The following is an 18,538-nucleotide window of genomic DNA, read 5'->3' on the forward strand; positions in this document are numbered from 1 at the left end:
GATACACACAGTCACATGAACACACACAGAAGACATGGCCAGTCACAGAGATAGCCTCGGACAAGGTGCTGCCTTCAACAGCATCCACGTACAAGACTCACATCGACAAAAGCCCAGACAGCCCCGTCCCTCCTCATCTTGGGCTGGCAGAGTTAGAAAGTCAATAGCGTGACCACACACACACAGCACTCTCCAGGTTCACAAGCACATGCACGTTTGTGGTTTCCCCCAGCATCCTCAAGGCCCTTCTTCTCCCCCGTCACCCCTGCCCCAGATCCCACCCCCTCGCCTACCCACCCCATGGGTTCCCTACTTGCTGGCTGGTCCGGCTGGGTGCTCACTGCAAACACGCGGCATTCACACACTTGTCCTACAGGTACCCCACACTCGTCGGTCCCCCCCCCAGATGCCAGAACAGATCTTCTGCCTGCCTGACACCCCTTCCCAAACTCTGGCCCCGTACTTGCTGACTGGTCCAGCTTGGAGTTTGCCATTGAATACACACACTCTCCCTATGCACACCCAGTTTGGAGGAGACAGGCACTTGCCCCCCATCAGCTGGCACCAGGCACATGGGCTGTGACCTGTCATCCTGCTCCAGCCACTGGTGCTGAGCCCCTCATTGGCCTCACTCGCCCTGGCCCCCCAGTAGCTGGTTTTGAGATCACACACTGTTCCTAGCTGAATGGCTGACATCCAGGACTCCCACTGGCTCTGGTAGCCGATGTTAAAACCCCACTGGCTCCAGTAGCTGGCACAACAGGCCCAGGGGTGCCCATGGCCCCTGTCTGATTTCAGGACCTGGCACCAAGTCCACTTAGGCTGGTCTCCCCAGTAGCTGGCACTAACTGCCTGCAGCAGGCACACACACAGAGTATATATAGACTTAAGAAAAGATTTAATAAGAAGATATGAGAACACAGGACATACTGTGGTGATCAGGTGCAGGGCTCAGCCAGACAAGCGTACTGACCAGCTCTGATAAACATGCCATCAGCCCTGTTTTATATCGTATTCTGTTTATTCTGCCTTTGTTCCTCACTTCTTCCACTTCCCCTGCACATTGCCTCATCAGTTTACGCACTCACACCAACCTCCCTCAACATCCTGGACCCTCAGGTTTGCACCCTTATCAGTTGCAAAGTCCCAGTTCACCTGTAGTCTCTTGATAGCCCATCAACTAGTGTGACTGACCAGGATTGTTTTTGATTACTGTCTTTATTAGTGTTAATTGGACAGGTTTATCTGGTCTCTCCCTCCCTTTCTTTATCCTCTCAAATGAAAAAATAAACATTTTCACTCCCCACATACTCTTCATGCCACTGATGAGGTTTGCTCTTATTATGACCTTCCTTATCATTTCTTGGTCAGGCCTGTCTCTGTATGGTCTGGTTTATGGCTCCTTCAATCAGGTACCCTTAGAGAAGCAACAGATCAGGTACCACTCTCCTTCTATGCAACCTTACAGATTCATTTGATTTAAGATATCTTACACAGAATATGATACATTGCTCTTTAATCACATCTATTCTTTGAGAGGCCTATCTGAAGTAATAGCTGAGTGCTTGGAGGATCATAATGGATGTGGAGTGTGCTGCAGACCTTCCCCAGATCGGTAGGAGTGATTATATAAGGAGTGCCTGCATCCTGTCACAGAGCAGTCCTGGTGCCAAGTACATCAATAAAAGAGGGTGAAGAGCCAGTTGAAGCACTGGAGCCCTGTGCCATTAGCTCACTTGCTGTCTCTGCTCTGCACTGCTCCAAATATCTCTCTCTCTAGGACAAATTTATTATAGAATGGGATAGCTGTAAATAGTGTGATTATGAGCCAGTCTGTTCTACTTTGTCTTGGAGACAGGCATCAGCCTTTGTCTCCCTTTCATTTAGCACAAGAGTTGTAATTACTATGTCCAGCTAAATAATGCTTTTTGCTGGGTTAAAACTGTTTGTGGGAGGTGAAAAGTCAGGTGTAGAGAAGGTCAGTGTAGTTGCCTACTGAAAATTATAAGAGAGATGACAGTAAAGAACTAAAGGAAGAGAGGGGGTTTACCCTGCAACATGGGAATTCTCCTGATTCAGAAATATCCCAGGATGTCAAAATAGCTCTTGAAATAGTTCTGTTAAGTCTGAGAGGGCCTGTACTGGGGGCTTTCTTGCAAAGAAAGAAAAGACTGTAATTCTGTACTTTTTAAGGAAATCTGAGCCTAATCTTATTGACAGAAGAGGTCTGTGTCAGCTATTTTTCTCCAATTTCCACACTTCGTTCTCCCAGTGACATTACTTGTGTGTTTTGCTCACAATTTAAGCAGAAGAGCATTCCCAGTACCTGGTATTAATGATGTGAAATATTGAGCTGTCTGTCTGCTGGAGTGTTGACCCTGGAAAAATTATTATGGGATGTTGATTGAAATACAGATCATCTACTGAGCACCATAACCTTATAAGGCTTTTCTAGAGATACTAAAATTTATCCATATCATGTCCTATTATTTCATAAGCTTTGTATTATTTCTGAGTGATGAGATGCGGGCAATAAATCAATGTCTTAGGACTTTAAGTCAAATGACGCTTCAACAGATAGGATGATTGCACCATTTGTGGACTACTGGGTGTAAATTTGTGTGAAAGACAAAAAGACAAGTCATCTAGATTTATGATCTTAACACAGTAAATATTTATATCTGTGGTTATTATACAAAACTGTCTTCATAGACAAATAGACACCTTCTGGATGTGATTCATTTGAGCTTTTTTAGAAAACCTTTAAAATGAGATCAATTTCTGCCTAGAAATAAAGTACATTTTTTTTTTTTATTTTCCTTGAATAAAAGGGGATACTACGGTGATTCATTTAGGTGTAAACAAGTGAGTCTCTTGCTAGGTTATTAAGGTATGGAAAACAGCACAAGGAACATGGGAAAACAAAACAAAACAAACAAGCCAACAAAACCCAACACATAAGGAGATGTTTCTTAAGAATTTATATTTGTATAACAAGTTCTTCATTCAGCCTATACTTCACCTTCGCAATAACATAAAACCTTATCGTATTTCTACGAGTCAAAATGGTTTTGGTGTGTTCATATAAAACAGCTATTTCATCCTAGTGATTATTTTAACTGCCTTTCCATTTTTCCTAACTCCTTTGTTTTCTTTTGGAAATCCAAAATTCAAAAGGTATGGGCACACCAAAGTTTTATACAGAGGCGAAATTCCTCTCTCTGTCTTAATGTATGATATAAATCCATACACCTAATGTAAGATCTCAATTTTGTTCAGGTTCCTAAAAAGTCATCGGAGAGTAAGAGGTTAATCTGAACGGCTCTTCAGGATAAACTAAAATGAAGACTTGAAGTTAAACAGTATCAATGATCCACTATTCCTGTAATGAGAAATATCAGCATATTATTACAATGTAATACAATATACATTGCAGAGATTATACTAGATATAAATTTAAATTAATTGTTCAGTCTAATTATTTAGGGCATCAATAAAACAATATTTGCATTAATAATTCACAAAAAGTAGTGATTCAGTTTGCTTGATTGAAAATGATTATGCTTCTAGAAACATCTGATTATTTATAGTTCATAGAATAAGCTTTAATAATGATAAATGATATCTTATTACAAAATTTTTCAATTCTTTGAATGTTTAGGTTCTTAAAACATTATCACTCAATAAAGTAAAATAAACATTTCAAACCTTTGGACTTTTCTACTGACAATGCCAAAGTATTTGCTTAAATATATATTCTAATTGTCACAGTATGTGAAACTATTCTACTTAAATATAAGAGAGGTCTGTGAAGGTTAAAGGTAACAAGTGTCAAGTTTTAGCAGAAGCATATGAGTTTTAACTAAACAATTGCATATTATGTGCTTATTTGTTGTTAGGCCTTGCACTACTGAAATTAATTATGCAGGCGATAGATGGCTCACTTAAATAACCCAACAAAAACCAAACTAGTTTTCCTAAAATAAATTAGACTCTGGACCTCACATACATACAAAATCATTTACATTATGGTGATACAAGTCCTTCAAAATAAAAAAGATTAACTACTAGACTCTGTTCTCTGTCAGAAGAGAAAGCGTACTGAGACTTAGAAAATGTTTTCTGTGTTCAGTGTATTTAAGTTGTAAATTGAACATTTTCTCATTATTTCTTGACTTGCAGGGTCATTAAAACATTGAAACATGTTGCCTTCCTAGCAACAGACTTCAAAAAATTTAAAACCATGTTCACAGAAATGTGGGGAAGATTGAGCTAAGGAATTTATTCTGTAAGATTTCCATGTAATACTGTGATACTGAAGGAACTGTGATTCCTATTTATTCCATTGAATTTTTAACATTTAATTAGGATGCCTAAGTCACATGGGAATTTGCCCTAAGCTCCCCTTTTGTTGATGGTAAAGTAAAAGCCTTCCCAAAGGGTAAATAAGCTAGCTGAATATCTCAGTAGTCCACTCAAAATGCCTGTCTTTTTCCAGTGAATATCCCAAGATTCTACTGTATTTATATTCCTTAAAGAAAAAAGGACCAAGAACCAGGGCCCTGAGATCAAATATTTATTACATTTAGGGCAGACTTTGCTTAAAGCTTTTAACATATTTGTTTTATAAAGAGTGGAACCCAAAAAGCAAACAAGCTCACAACTGAATTGCATGGATGGTCAGATGTCCAATTCAATTCAAGATGGTAAAGATGTACCTAGAAATTGCATCTATACTAGTAAATGAAATAAAGTTGCTCATGGACATTTTTCCAGTGTTGGTGACAAATGATGTGACAGAGCTTGTGCTCATACCCCTGAATTTTCTTCTCTCCCCAAATAGGATGGCTTTTTTATACCTGCTGCTATCTGCCCTTTGCCCATGCTTTCTGTGAGCAGGGCTCAGGCATTGGATAGTGGAAGTCTATCTGTTACAGGACAGAAAGAAGTTGGCAACCATGTGGACAGTGAAACTGCCTAGATGACTGCAGAAAAATGCCTGAGTTCACATCCTGGTCCTGTTTAACTTACTAGTACAGAGGTAGTCTAAGATGAAAACGTTACAAAACTCCAAACTGTATGCATTTAAGTTTAAAGAGCCACATGTGAATGAGGCATCTAATCTCCCATTTGTGATCTCAGTGGAGTCTGGGGAGCTGATCAGAGCTGTGTGTATTAGGGCAAGCTGAATAGCTCCCTAGGCTGCAGTGATAATACTTATTTGGTCTCCATTGACTGCAGCTGGAATTTAGATGCCTCTCTAATATTTTGACATTGCTAATTCTGTGTCTCCAAAGATGGTTAATCTGCTTTGGGAAACAAACAATGGGCCAGTTCCAGGCCAATTGGAGTGGACTGGCTTGTGTCTTTTCCAGTTGGACTAAATCACTTCAAAAAGTGCTTGATGCATCTATGTTACATACTGGTCAGTTCAAGTATTATTTTTTTTTGTATGTAATGATACAGAGTCCTTGTTATTATTATTATTTACTTTGGGTAAAATGTGTCTGAAGTAGCGTGAGGACCACTTTGCAGACTGCCAGGGAGGTATTTCATAACACTACCAGTCTCTACAGCAAGGGAATAGCACATAGTGTTTTAGAGGCCTGCTGGTATAAATTTGGGATATATCCTAGATAATGAGAGTAAAACTTGTTCCAGTGAATTTAAACACTAAAATGGACAGTGAAACAAATAATTTTTCCAATTCTTCCCCCAATTCTCAGTGACAGGAGCCAGCTGGCGAATTTCCAAACAGAAGTTAACTGGAATTCGTTCAGTGAAATTAATCAGGTATCTCAAGCAAAATAGAGAGTGAGATAAATGGACAGTGTAAACACACACTGATCTTCAGTTATGGACCCAAAGTTGCTTACATAGGATGAATCTGGAACAAAGTGTCAGAGCATAATGCATATATATATTATGAACAAATTGTATATGTATATGTAAAAAAATTATGGATACTTGATTAATAAATAAGTAATGCCATATAGATATCTTTCTGTTCTTCATTTCTAGGGTCAGGAAAAACTAAGGCAAGTGATATGCAAATTAAAGGAGTTTGAGTTGCTTGTTTCTGCCTCCAAATGGATACTTTATTAGTAGATATTATTGTAAAACATGAGCTTTGCTTTTGGGTTTTCCATATGTAAGCAGAAAGAAAACAGAATGAGTGACCATGGGAATCTTTATAGTGGCACCTGTATTTTCTTTTTGTCACAATTTATCCTTAGCTGCATCTTTAATATAACTTGAAGATACCATGTACTTTCCTTTTTTTTTTTTTTTTTCTTTTGTGCAGAAGGTGCTTAAGGGATTCAGAGATTCTGCTCCCAAATTTTCTAAAATTAACTTCAATTTAGTGCAGTGTAATTATGTGAAATGATTTCTACACCATACTGAAACCAGTTGAATCAAATTGCCTTTTATGACTTTCCCACAATGACATTGGAAAATTATTTATGATACTGATAGAAAAAGAGGCTCTTACTCATCTGTGCTGTAATTTGATTTTTTTGATTCTTCCATGTCTGAAGATGAAAAATTTGTCCAGTATTTATGTCTTCAATAAGCCTTTAAAGAAAAGCTGCACTCTGGTGTCAGTAAGTTATAATTTCAATAATTCGTACATAGGCATGAGCATATTACCATTTCCTGAAGTCCAAAAAGTTCCCAGAAAGGATCTTACTCTTTAATTTTTTTCAAGAGTTACAGAAGTTGTTACATTCTGTAACAAGATGTAATTCTGTAACAAGAAGAATTACATTTCTTTGTTGTTAGCTATTGAGGCCTACAATGTTGCCATTAAAAAAATATAAATCAAAAATTCCTCCACAATAATTTTCCAACAGCATATTTCCTTTCCCCCAAAAAAGTAAAATAATCTAAATCAAAATTGCATGAAGACATTGTCTTCATGAAAATTTTAGCCAGGATTTTTTAAGTCCAGGAATTAATTTCAGTACTTAAATTGAAAATCTGAAGATGCATAAGAAAAATTTTAAAAGTAAACATAACTTAGGTGCTAAAATATCTTCCAAGATCACAGCCAGGGTGGAATGTAGATACCTGAAACACAGTCTAAAGTGTTGCCAAAGTAAGGCTGATTTGATATTTAGACCTTAGAGCTGGGAATTTTTTTTTCTTATACAGCTATAATACTTCTTGTGGAAGTATTATTTCTCCTGTGGAAATATAAAAAGTAAAAGCTGAGAAAGAGGCAATGAAAAGAACCTGGACAATAGTGGAACACCTGTCGCATCATAAAGCCTGATCAAAGGCTGACCAGCTCAGGGTATGGGAAAAGTATGGAAAAAAAAAAAAGGAGTACGGCAAATGGATGATCCTTGTTGGTCCCTTCCACCTCAGGATATTTATTCTAGTCTGTTCTATTCTACTCCACTCTACTATTTTTTTTGACTACTATAGAACCACAGTTTCTGGGTATAGAACAATTTTTTTGTTGTTTTTTATTGTCACTTTCTATTTCTTTATTTAAATACTTGCTATCTTGTCTTTATTTTTTTCACTGAAGAATCATCTACTGGTACCATTGTACTGCTGAAGTACCACAATCCCAAAAGTAGTAGATACTGAGCCTATTGCGGTACTGCAGTATTTTTTCTTGTTTTACATCCCTTTCTTTTGCTCAGTCAACCCCTACTCTGTATGATAATGCTGTATTGTGCCTGCAGACTGTTTTCTGGCATCATAATTGTGAAAAAAAATAATCATATAATAACATCTATCACTTCATTACATTAGGTCTGAGTAAAGTAAACAGTGCTTAAAGAGGTCATCTTATCCTACTTATGATCAAGTAACACCAGTTTATGTCCTTATCTACAGTTTCCCTTTGTTATGAAGGATTTCTACATTAAACTGATGAGAAAAATCAAAAGCAATAATCTTTGGGTTCACATCTGGATTTCAAAACATGCTGACCAGTTCAGGTCTGATTCTGTTATGTTTTTACATGTGATTTCTGATCAGCCTATAGTTTCCAGGGTCTCTATTCAATTGTCCATTCATCTGAGATGCTTTAAGCTATTTGAGATTACAGGAAGGGCAGAAGAAACCTAGAACCTCTGAGAGATATGTGGTCTTTTTCAATGAGAGACACAAACTAAACATTACGTTCTAGGGCATCTCAGATATTTGCTAGATACCTATGTATTAAGCCTCAAATATGCTCTGAAGTAAATACACTTTGAACTATTTCTTTGAAGTTTAAAATACAAAATATCAAAATTTTCTTCTTCTTCTTTTTTATTTTTTTTTTTTTTTTTTTTTTCCCCCACAATGGGAGAGCTTGTAAGGTATGTGAAACTCAAATTAGAGAAACCAGAAAACGCAGTGAGACATTTAAACCCTACTCCTGAAAAGTGGATCTTATACATATTGTCAGAAACATCTGGAGAGCAATAAGGTTTCCTGAAAATCTCTAAGGAAGATTTCTAACAAAGTTTAGAGCTGTCCTTTGCTATGTGGTTATCTTTCTGTTGAAAACAGCAGTGTTTTCGAAACTATAATGAAAATTGGCTTGTTCCTTTTCTAAAGAATAAAACTTTTATAAGAATATTAAAAGAATTTTTTTAAAAAGTTAAAAATAAACATGATTATGAGTGGTAAATGAGGAAACAATATCATAGATGTCACCTTCTACATCAATCCTACCCATTCATAGCTTGCTCCCCATCTAAGACATCAAGATGTATTTCAGTAGAGGCCAAATATTAAATAAAATTTTACCTTTTTCATTTACCAAATACAAATATTTTTATTAATATTATTACATTTATTAATAGCATTATTTTGCAGGGCAGGAAACCCATAGTTCAATAGCCATACATAAATCATGATGGGTGGTCTTATGAAAGGTGGTAATGATTGCTAATTCAGTTTTCAGGAAATCCTCTGTTCTCGTTTACACAGTTTACAGAGCAAGGCATATACTACTGGGTCTAGATTTTAATAGAATAACATAATATCTTGTTATTTTTTTGTGAGAACTCAGCACCTTTCACCCTCTGGCATTTCAGTTCTATGCATAGCCAAAGCAAGAACTTATGACACTTATAAGTGAATTAATCAAGATACAGTTAATATTAGCTTACCGTGCTCCCAAATATAAGCATATCAAAATAGTGTAAGCAAGAAGACATTTTGTAAAACAATCATTTTGTAATACTGGGATGGCATAGGCAAACACAATATATGTATGCATTTTACATATGTGTGTAAACAAAGCAATGACCAAAGGGGCAATCAAAGACAATGGAGTTGTTCTTCAGAGGTGTGGGAAAAATGTAAACGATAACCCAAATAGCAGAATTTGCAAGTTGAAGAACAAAGAACAAGAAGAGCACAAGGGACTGCAGACATAACATCCTTGAACACATAAGATGGAAACTAAAAACAAGACATGCATTATGAGCTAATGAGATCCTGGTTTTTGGGAGGTAGGGTGACAAGCATAGAACACAAAGGGTGATGGAGGAAAGAGGAGGAATGAGAGGCTCACTTCAGTGTTGACTTCTGTCACAGAAGAGCTCTCAAGCCTGATGACCTCCCTTGGCAACTAAGGACTGTCAAGGGCACTAGCAATTAGTGCTACCTGTATTTTATCAGAAACAAGGTATTGTATGCTCACAGCTAGTGTAGGATATGAGCATTAAAGATGCAAAAGTTCTGCATGTAATAGTATTAAGTAGTGATAATGTGGCAGAATTACCTGAAGTTTTGTTTTAAATAATTGAAACTTGCCTGATTGGCGAATGTTCTGAATGCACGCATCACAGGCTATAATTCCTGATGTACGTAGATGTATCTGTATACATGACTTCACATATATGCATGCACGTTTGCACTGCATGTCACTAATAATTTTACAAGATTACATTTCCAAGCCACTAATAAAGTATTTTGACAACAAATCAGTTAGCATTATAATTAATTTCTATTTTTATAATACTTACATAAACATAGTAGAACGCAGGTAGACTAATTCCATAGCTTGTTTTTGTAAAATTTATAACTGAGTACATCAAGGGAAATTTGAAATCATAGAATCATAGAATCATTCAGGTTGGAAAAGACCCTTGGGATCATCGAGTCCAATCATCAACCCTACACTGCAAAGTTCTCCACTACACCATATCCCCCAACACCGCATCTAAACGACTCTTAAACACATTCAGGGATGGTGACTCAACCACCTCCCTGGGCAGCCTATTACAGTGTCTGACCACTCTTTCTGTGAAAAATTCTTTCCTAATGTTCAGTCTAAACCTACCCTGTTGCAGCTTGAAGCCATTCCCTCTTGTTCTATCGCTAATTACCTGTGAGAAGAGACCACCACCAACCTATCTACAATGTCCTTTAAAGTAGTTGTAGAGAGTGATGAGGTCTCTCCCCAGTCTCCTCTTCCTCAAACTAAACAGCCCCAGCTCCTTCAACTGCTCTTCATAAGATTTATTCTCCAGGCCCTTCACCAGCTTCGTTGCCCTCCTCTGCACTCGCTCCAGCACCTCGATATCTCTCTTGTATTGAGGTGCCCAAAACTGGACACAGTACTCCAGGTGTGGCCTCACCAGTGCTGAGTACAGGGGCACAATCACCTCCCTACTTCTGCTGGTCACACTATTTCTAATACAAGCCAGGATGCCATTGGCTTTCTTGGCCACCTGGGCACACTGCTGGCTCATATTCAGCTGCTTGTCAATTAGAATCCCCAGGTCCTCTTCTTCCAGGCAGCTTTCCAGCCACTCTTCCCCAGGCCTGTAGTTATGCATGGGGTTGTTGTGGCCCAAGTGCAGGACCTGGCACTTGGCCTTGTTGAAGCTCATACCATTAACGTTGGCCCATCGATCCAATCTATCCAAATCTCTCTGTAGAGCCTCCCTGTCCTCATGCAGATCAACACTCCTGCTTAACTTGGTATCATCTGCGAATTTACAGATTATACACCCTATGTCCTTATCAAGATCATCAATAAAGATGTTAAACAGAGGTGGTCCCAACAGTGAGACCTGAGGAACACCACTTGTGACTGGCTGCCAGCTGGCTTTAACTCCATTGACTACCACCCTTTGGGACCGTCCATCCAGCCAGTGCTTGATCCAGCAGATCATGTGCCCATCCAGGCCATGAGCAGCCAGTTTTTCCATGAGAATTCTATGGGGAACAGTGTGAAATGCTTTTTGATCAAAAATCAAAAAGCCTATTATTTTTATTCAGAGTAGGCATTCCCTACAATAAACCCCCTGTAAAGTTTTAAAAATAAAATATTTTTTATTTTAAAAATTGTTTAAATATTTTTATTTCTAATTTGAGAATGACTTATTGTGAGAGGGATATTATTAATAATACTTTAGTATTTTTCAGTAATTTTTGCTATTTAAAGTACGTATTCTCCTTTTTACTCTAAGGATTAAAAAACAAAAACTAAAACCCTGAGGAATGTTAGCAAATGTACCAGTAATTAGCAAATTTATTCACAGATATTAAGTACAATGGATTTATGCATACGTAACCCCATTAAACTTATGCAGGCAAAGAAAAGGAGAGTTATATATATTTCAAGACTCACAGATTTAAGTAAGACATCTCATATACTCAATCCCATTTTTCATAACCTATAACCTTATAAACTTATAACCTTAGAATTTATGAGTTCGTCTTCCCATATACGGATATTTAACAAATACTTACACTGATTAAAAAATACTATAGTTTAAATTTTACAATCTGCAGTCATATCTACTCGATAAAACCTTTTCTGTATAAGGAGAAAAAATGCTGCATGGTATGTAAAATTACCTATTAGAAGAATAACTCATAGATTTGAAATTTTATAATTGTGTTATATTTTTCTATATTTCTAAGTGAAATTTACCTTACTTTTTTTTAAACTTTAATCCTTTCTTTTGAAACATCCCTAATATAAATGTATAAAAGTCTCAGAAGTGCTCAAAGTATTTATAGGAAGACTTTCTAAAAAGGATAAAAGATATATTAGCATAAATTTGGAAATATATACTATTTCCTTCAGCAGAAAGGCTGATAGGCCACACGAAATACTCATTATTTTTAACAGCTTGGGTGACCTTTAGAAATTCACATATTTCTGTTAGATCAACCTGTACTGAACCATTCCTGCCTCTCTGTCAAAATTTGCTTATTGATTGCTAAGATCACTATAGCAATTTTTTTTCTCAAGTTGTGATATAGTTCAGCCAAACTTTTTTTACAGATTGGATGTTGTCTTTGTATGTAGATGTTGTAATTTTTGAATGAAAGTGTTAGATTAATGCAAAGTAGTCAGCCCAAACACTTTCAATTTTCAAATAGATTTAAGTGCCTTATTGTGTCACATTTTGGGTTCTAATGCACACCTTTCCTAAGTCATTTGGGGATGTGAACTAATCCACTTTTTGTCTTTTTAAATAAACTGATAACCACTGAAAGAAATAGGGACATGAGGTGCCTTTTATCCTATCATTATATTGAATTTCACGATATTCTAAATTCAGTGACCTTCACGAGTATCATACAGAATTGCTGCCTTTCTGCCTGCAAAGTCAGGTTAATTTGGAAAATGGATGAACGAGAAATTAATCAGAAAGTACCCCAGCCAGACATTGAGCTGAAATGTGTGTGCTTCCTTGTCTGAAGACAGAAATAAATCAAATCAGTAAGTGAGTTTGTGAATCAGAAATCAAAGATCTGTGTGTTATCAAGACACTTTCTTAGAGTACTATATATATTTCCATTCCAACAGGACATGCACAACTTTGCCACAAGAAAAATGCTTTCTCAAAAGGAACTGTATCTATGTATGTATCTATCTATCTATAGAAATGAAAATATATATTTGCATGAAAAAAAATCACTTGAAATCGTTCTTTTGATGCACATAGTTCAGACACGCAAAATATTTCCTTCATCTGTAATGTTTATTTTTATTAAAGGACTTACCTGACTCAATGAATTAATATTAGCAACAGCAGATGTAGCTCAAATCTGTTGCTGCTAGAAGAGAGAAAAACTATTTTGTTTTACACTAAATGAGATTACAAAACCAAAACAAGAAGCTGATCTAACAGAAGAAATTGCAAGAACCTTAGAAACTAAGAATCATATATCATAAACAGACTATTTTGTAGGATTATCTTCTAGAATCTTAATACATCAGAAATTACAAGTTTGCTGAGACAGAACATATTTAAGTGGATTAAATACTTAAAGAAACCACTTAGTTGTCAGTGCTTAATAGTTGCAGTTAATCAATTAAAATTATTATTATTTCAATTAATACTATTGCAAAAAGGAAGTATGCAAAGGCTTGGAAATATGTGTGTCCCTTTAATTAAGCAGATGTTAATCAGAGATGTTTAGGTGGCATGGAGGCTGCTGAATATACACAATGTATTTGGAGGCTATAGTTTGTTGCATCTTTGAATTCTAGGAGTTTATGTGAGAATTGAGTACGTATTAAAAAAAATGAAGTGAAATATAAAAGTAAAATACTAGTAGCAAAGTAATATTATGAATATAATCATCTACGACCATTCCAGCCATTCAGATGAAGTCACGGTATCTGTGAGTATTCATCACAGTATAAACAATGGGGTAGGTTAGTGAATAAATCCAGTAAACACTGGGCTGAAACCAATGGAGATGTCACATAAGATCATGAAAGTGGGTATTCTGTGTTTGCTTGTTTGATTAAAGTTGAGATGAAAAAAGATCCACAGATCAGAAAAACTGATACGATATGTTGTCTCTTTCAGGTAAATCCCCTTAATTCTGAGACAGTAAGGAAATTGCCCTGCATATCCTATTCAAGTGCATATCCCTGTGCATAACCTATTCAAGACTGGATAAGTGTCAACAGTATCAAGAGAGCATGCCATCAGCTCTGTAAACAGAACACCAAATACATTAGGGATGCAAAATGGGACTCCTGGCAGGTACGTGTTAGACTAAATCACCCTCACCAGCTTGGCAATATTTCCTATTTGTTCCTGGAAAGCAATAGAGAATTACAGTTCATATGGTTAGATAGGCAGTATACTGTGACTTCTGGTTGCCTTACAGAAATTCGTTTCAGGTTCAAAATGAAATTCTTAGATGTAGCTGATCATGGTCCAACTACATATTGTTTTGTAAGTGCAGTTAGTCATTCTTTGTCATTGGTATATGTAGCAAAATAGATCAAAAAGCCCTCCCCCCCATTCCAAAAAAAAACCCCAAAACACCAATATGACCAGTATATACAATTAAAAAAAAAAAAAAAAAGCCAAAAAATGAGTTTTGTATTGTTCTTATTTGATTTGTTTGGGTTTCCTGCACCTCAATAATAAAAATTACACCTGAATGGATGCTGTTTAACTTGGAAAACATATATGCTGGTAAACATACAGCTGGATTCAAAGTACACCAAGCAATCTAGAAAAAAAATCACTTTCTTAGAATTTCAACTAAAATTCTTAAATTAAATGGAGAAAATTTTAAAAAAGAAGAACTGCAAAGAACTACTGTTATTACATTATTATAAAGTTATGGAAACTACAGTTACAGAATTACACATTTTTGAGTGAAAAATATACTTTTAGAGAAATATTTGCATTATTGCAAATATACACTTGGCTTCAGGAAAATATTAGAATGCTCTTTAAAATTACAAATTTTCACTGTTAGGGTTGCTTATATATATGTTTTGTTTTGTGTATTTTATGTCATTATGTATCAGTGCATAATACTCCTCTTTATAGTACCTAATGAGTCATCATAACATCCTAATTATTTCCTATCATTTGTATTTGATTTAAAAAATTATTAAATACAGGGCAAAATTAATACTGTTAGAAATGTTTTATTTTCCAATTCAAAGGTACCGTTATTCATGTTGAAGTGATGCAATTAATACACCGTTTCTTTGAAAAGTTTATAGACAGATCTACTTAAGAGCCTTCAAAAGCGGAGGTCTACAAAGATGGGAATATAGGGGCTGAGGTGTCACTCCAGATTAAGCCATCTACATTTAGGTGTCCATATTTTAGTGTCTAAACTGGACATTATTAAGATTTAACAAAGTTTAAATTGCATTGTCTAATTTCTGGAATTGTTATTTGTTCTCTACATTAATTCAACAAAATAGAGGGCTTTTTGGATTTAGGAACTCTCAATCTAATGCCACTTTTATATCTCTCAGTCAAAGCCTTGTTAGGGACAGCAAGTAATCATAAAAACATTTCATATTGTTCAACATTTCAGTACCTACAGATTTGAAAAAATAGAGTGGGATTAATAGTAGTATTGTATTGAGTATAACACTGAAAACATATATACTTTTGTCCCTGAAATCTCAGTAAATGTTATAAAGCTTTTATATAGGTAATACATGACTAAAGACTGTACAGGTATTTTTCTTTAACAATGTTAAACAAAAATTCCAGCTACAGACTTAGTGATTCCAAATACAATACTGCTCTTGAAGAACACACATGAAAGTTAGCTTTCCCACAAAAAAAACCCTTCAGTACAATCTGGTATGAAATATAGGTTCAGATTGTTGAAAGTATTCACAAGAAATACTAACTTTCTCTTTGAGTGGTTCTAGCAATTTCATGTTAATTTTACCAAACCTATTGTTAATGAACAGTTTTCCATCAGAAATTTTCATAACCTTCCAGAAATCCTGTCCTCGCATATAAGAATGCTTAGTCTGTATGATGAAAGAACTTGAGGAATGAAGGAAAGATGTATTCTTGTCCACACAATTTCGAAGTGTGATACAAGTACCACATCTATAGAGGTTTGCGAAAATAAATGAACTCTTGTACTCTTTCAGTGTGGTACAATCCACAGTAACATCAATAGCAAATCAGACCTTGAAGGTACTAACTAGCTTTCAAAATCATACAAGGTTAAAATAAAGAATAATAAAGATCATAATAAATAGTGCTTAGGAGCAAATTTCATTTAAGTACTTTGCTTCTAAAAATACCACAGGTAACGAGTCAAAGTGACATAACCTCAGGTATATTGTAGCTGCATCTTTTTAATATTTGGAATTACAGTGATCTGTTTATCTATAGCAAGAAAACATCAATGGTTTTCGTAATTTGATTTTAGATGGTAGCTCGGTAAATATATGGACAGTTATTAGCATCTTACATCAAGTGGAAAAAATGCAATATTATATAAAGCTGTCATTTGCTACTGCAGTATATTTCTGAAAGAGCTAATATGTAGATCATCTCCCCAGAAGACTGCCTACAGAAACTATTCTTGTCTGAAGATACCACAGGTATCATAATTTGGTACTTGAAAAAGTATATGTTGTCAGTAGTGTTAGTGATACAAACTATTAAGAGGAAAACAAAGCAAATATAAATTCCTAAAAGACAATCATAAAGTGGTAGGAATCATCACTTAAACATTTTGCTGAATATAAGCATTGCTGGTCTGCCTAACAGTTAAGTAGTTCTTGTTCTGCTAGATAAAGGGAGGGAGGAGAGGACAGAACAGGACCAAAACAGAACACAGACACCTTTGGGTTGCAAGTAAAAGGAATTTTCCTTTTACATTTCACAATATTTAGATAGTAGGGGTTTTTTTTGTTGTTCAAAAAAAGTTGGATTTTCAGAAAGGAAATATGCAGAGTGTAAGTTAACTATAATTTTTAATAAATTTCAAAGTAGGTGCACCAAGCTGAGACAATGGGTTTTGTTTGCTTGATTGGTTGGTGTTTTTTTTTAAAAACAAATAAATAGAACAGCAGAGTCTTCTTTAAATGGTAAGTTGTCTTACAGTATACCATGATGAACAGCAAAATTCTATGGTTCATAGGACAAATAGTGAAAATGTAAGTTAAAGATATGGGATAAGATCAGTCCATTTGGAAAACAATAGAAAATGAAATGCAGGGTAGATTAGACAGCACAAAGAAGAGGGAAAAGCTGGTGAAGGGAAAGTTAACTATTTGCGTATTACCTGACTGCTTTTAAAAAGAAAGGTATATATCAGCTTACAAATAATGTCAATTAACTCATAGGGTCAAAAAGACATACTAAAAGTATATGAAATGTTTTCTTATTTTTTTTAATTTACAAAAGCAGATGATATTTACAAGTATGATGTAATGATGGACTTAGGACGTTATAATATCTGCTGAGGATATGGATTTCTATTACTATGATAAACTCTGTAATTGCTTGGATCATCTAGTATTTTCTACAGATACAACATGTAATGAGTGTTCTAACTGAGGCATTACTTATAGCATTAAAAGTAGCACAATTTCTGAAGGCAAAGCAGCTTTGTAGGTTAAATCTCTTTCACTAGTTAAATAGATGAGACATCCATTTTAAAGCCTGACAAGGAGCCAAAGGGTTCTGTATTTCTTACTTATACTTTGCCTTTTTTTGTATGTCCTATGATTTGTGCCAAAAGGAGTATACAATAGGTAGCACTTACCTGTAATTGCTCAATTTCTTTTCCCCAAAATGGATTGCATTAAAACTAATCACAGAAATTTTTCAAAGCAACCACTATCACCTCTAAGGCAGCACATGTCTTTCTAGGCCATTAAAATGATCTGCTTGAAATCATATTTTGAAAACTGATGACTTTTTTTTTCCAGTTTCTATGAGTTAAAAAAATATAAATCAAACGTACCTTTGCAGAATTTCCAGGACTCTGTAAGCAAGCATCAAAAAACCCCTCAAAAAGCAAACAAAGGAAAAAAAAAACAACCTTTACATGATTCATTAGAACTGAGTTCAGGCATGATTGAGACACATTTATTCTCCACTGAATGAGGCAAAAGGAAGAAGCCTGTATTGTTTCACAAATACAGTCAGATATTATATAGAATACATCTTTTGAACCTTTTGCTGTTAGTGATGATGAACTGACCACTTCACGTAGTTACCTAATGGGAAGGTTAATATCACAAGGACACTGGTAAGAAAATTGTATTATCCAACTGCTATATAGCTTCATTCCTGCTTTAGCACCAGGTATATACCCGTCTGACTTAAATTTGTTGCCTCTTTGCCAACTAGATATTTTAGTGTTCATTACAGGACTCTAAGCCTGGTAGTCCAGCTATTTTTCACCTACCTTGTGTTCACCTATCCAGATAGTTTCTTTTGAAATAGGCTACAGTGATATGGGAGACTCTACCAAAAGCCTTCCTAACCTTAACGTGAATGTCATCTGCTCCTATGGACATAGAATGCTGCTACTAAAGCCAGTCATTCCATCACAGAAGGCAGTTAGTTTAGTTAAACACACTTTGTCCTCGCTGAATCTATGCTGGCTGTTCCCAGTCATCATCTTGCCCCTCACATGCTCAGAAATGCCTTCCATACTCTATCAACTTCCCAGAGACTGAGTTGTGGTTAGCCACCAATCTGTAATTCCCCAGATCCTCCTTGCCCTTCTTGAAGTTGTGTATAACATTTTGCTTTCATTAGGAAATTTGACCCAAACACCATGATGTTTCAAAGATGGTCATATCATC

Source organism: Numenius arquata, chromosome 1 (genome assembly GCF_964106895.1).
Source record: "Numenius arquata chromosome 1, bNumArq3.hap1.1, whole genome shotgun sequence".
Taxonomy (NCBI): domain Eukaryota; kingdom Metazoa; phylum Chordata; class Aves; order Charadriiformes; family Scolopacidae; genus Numenius; species Numenius arquata.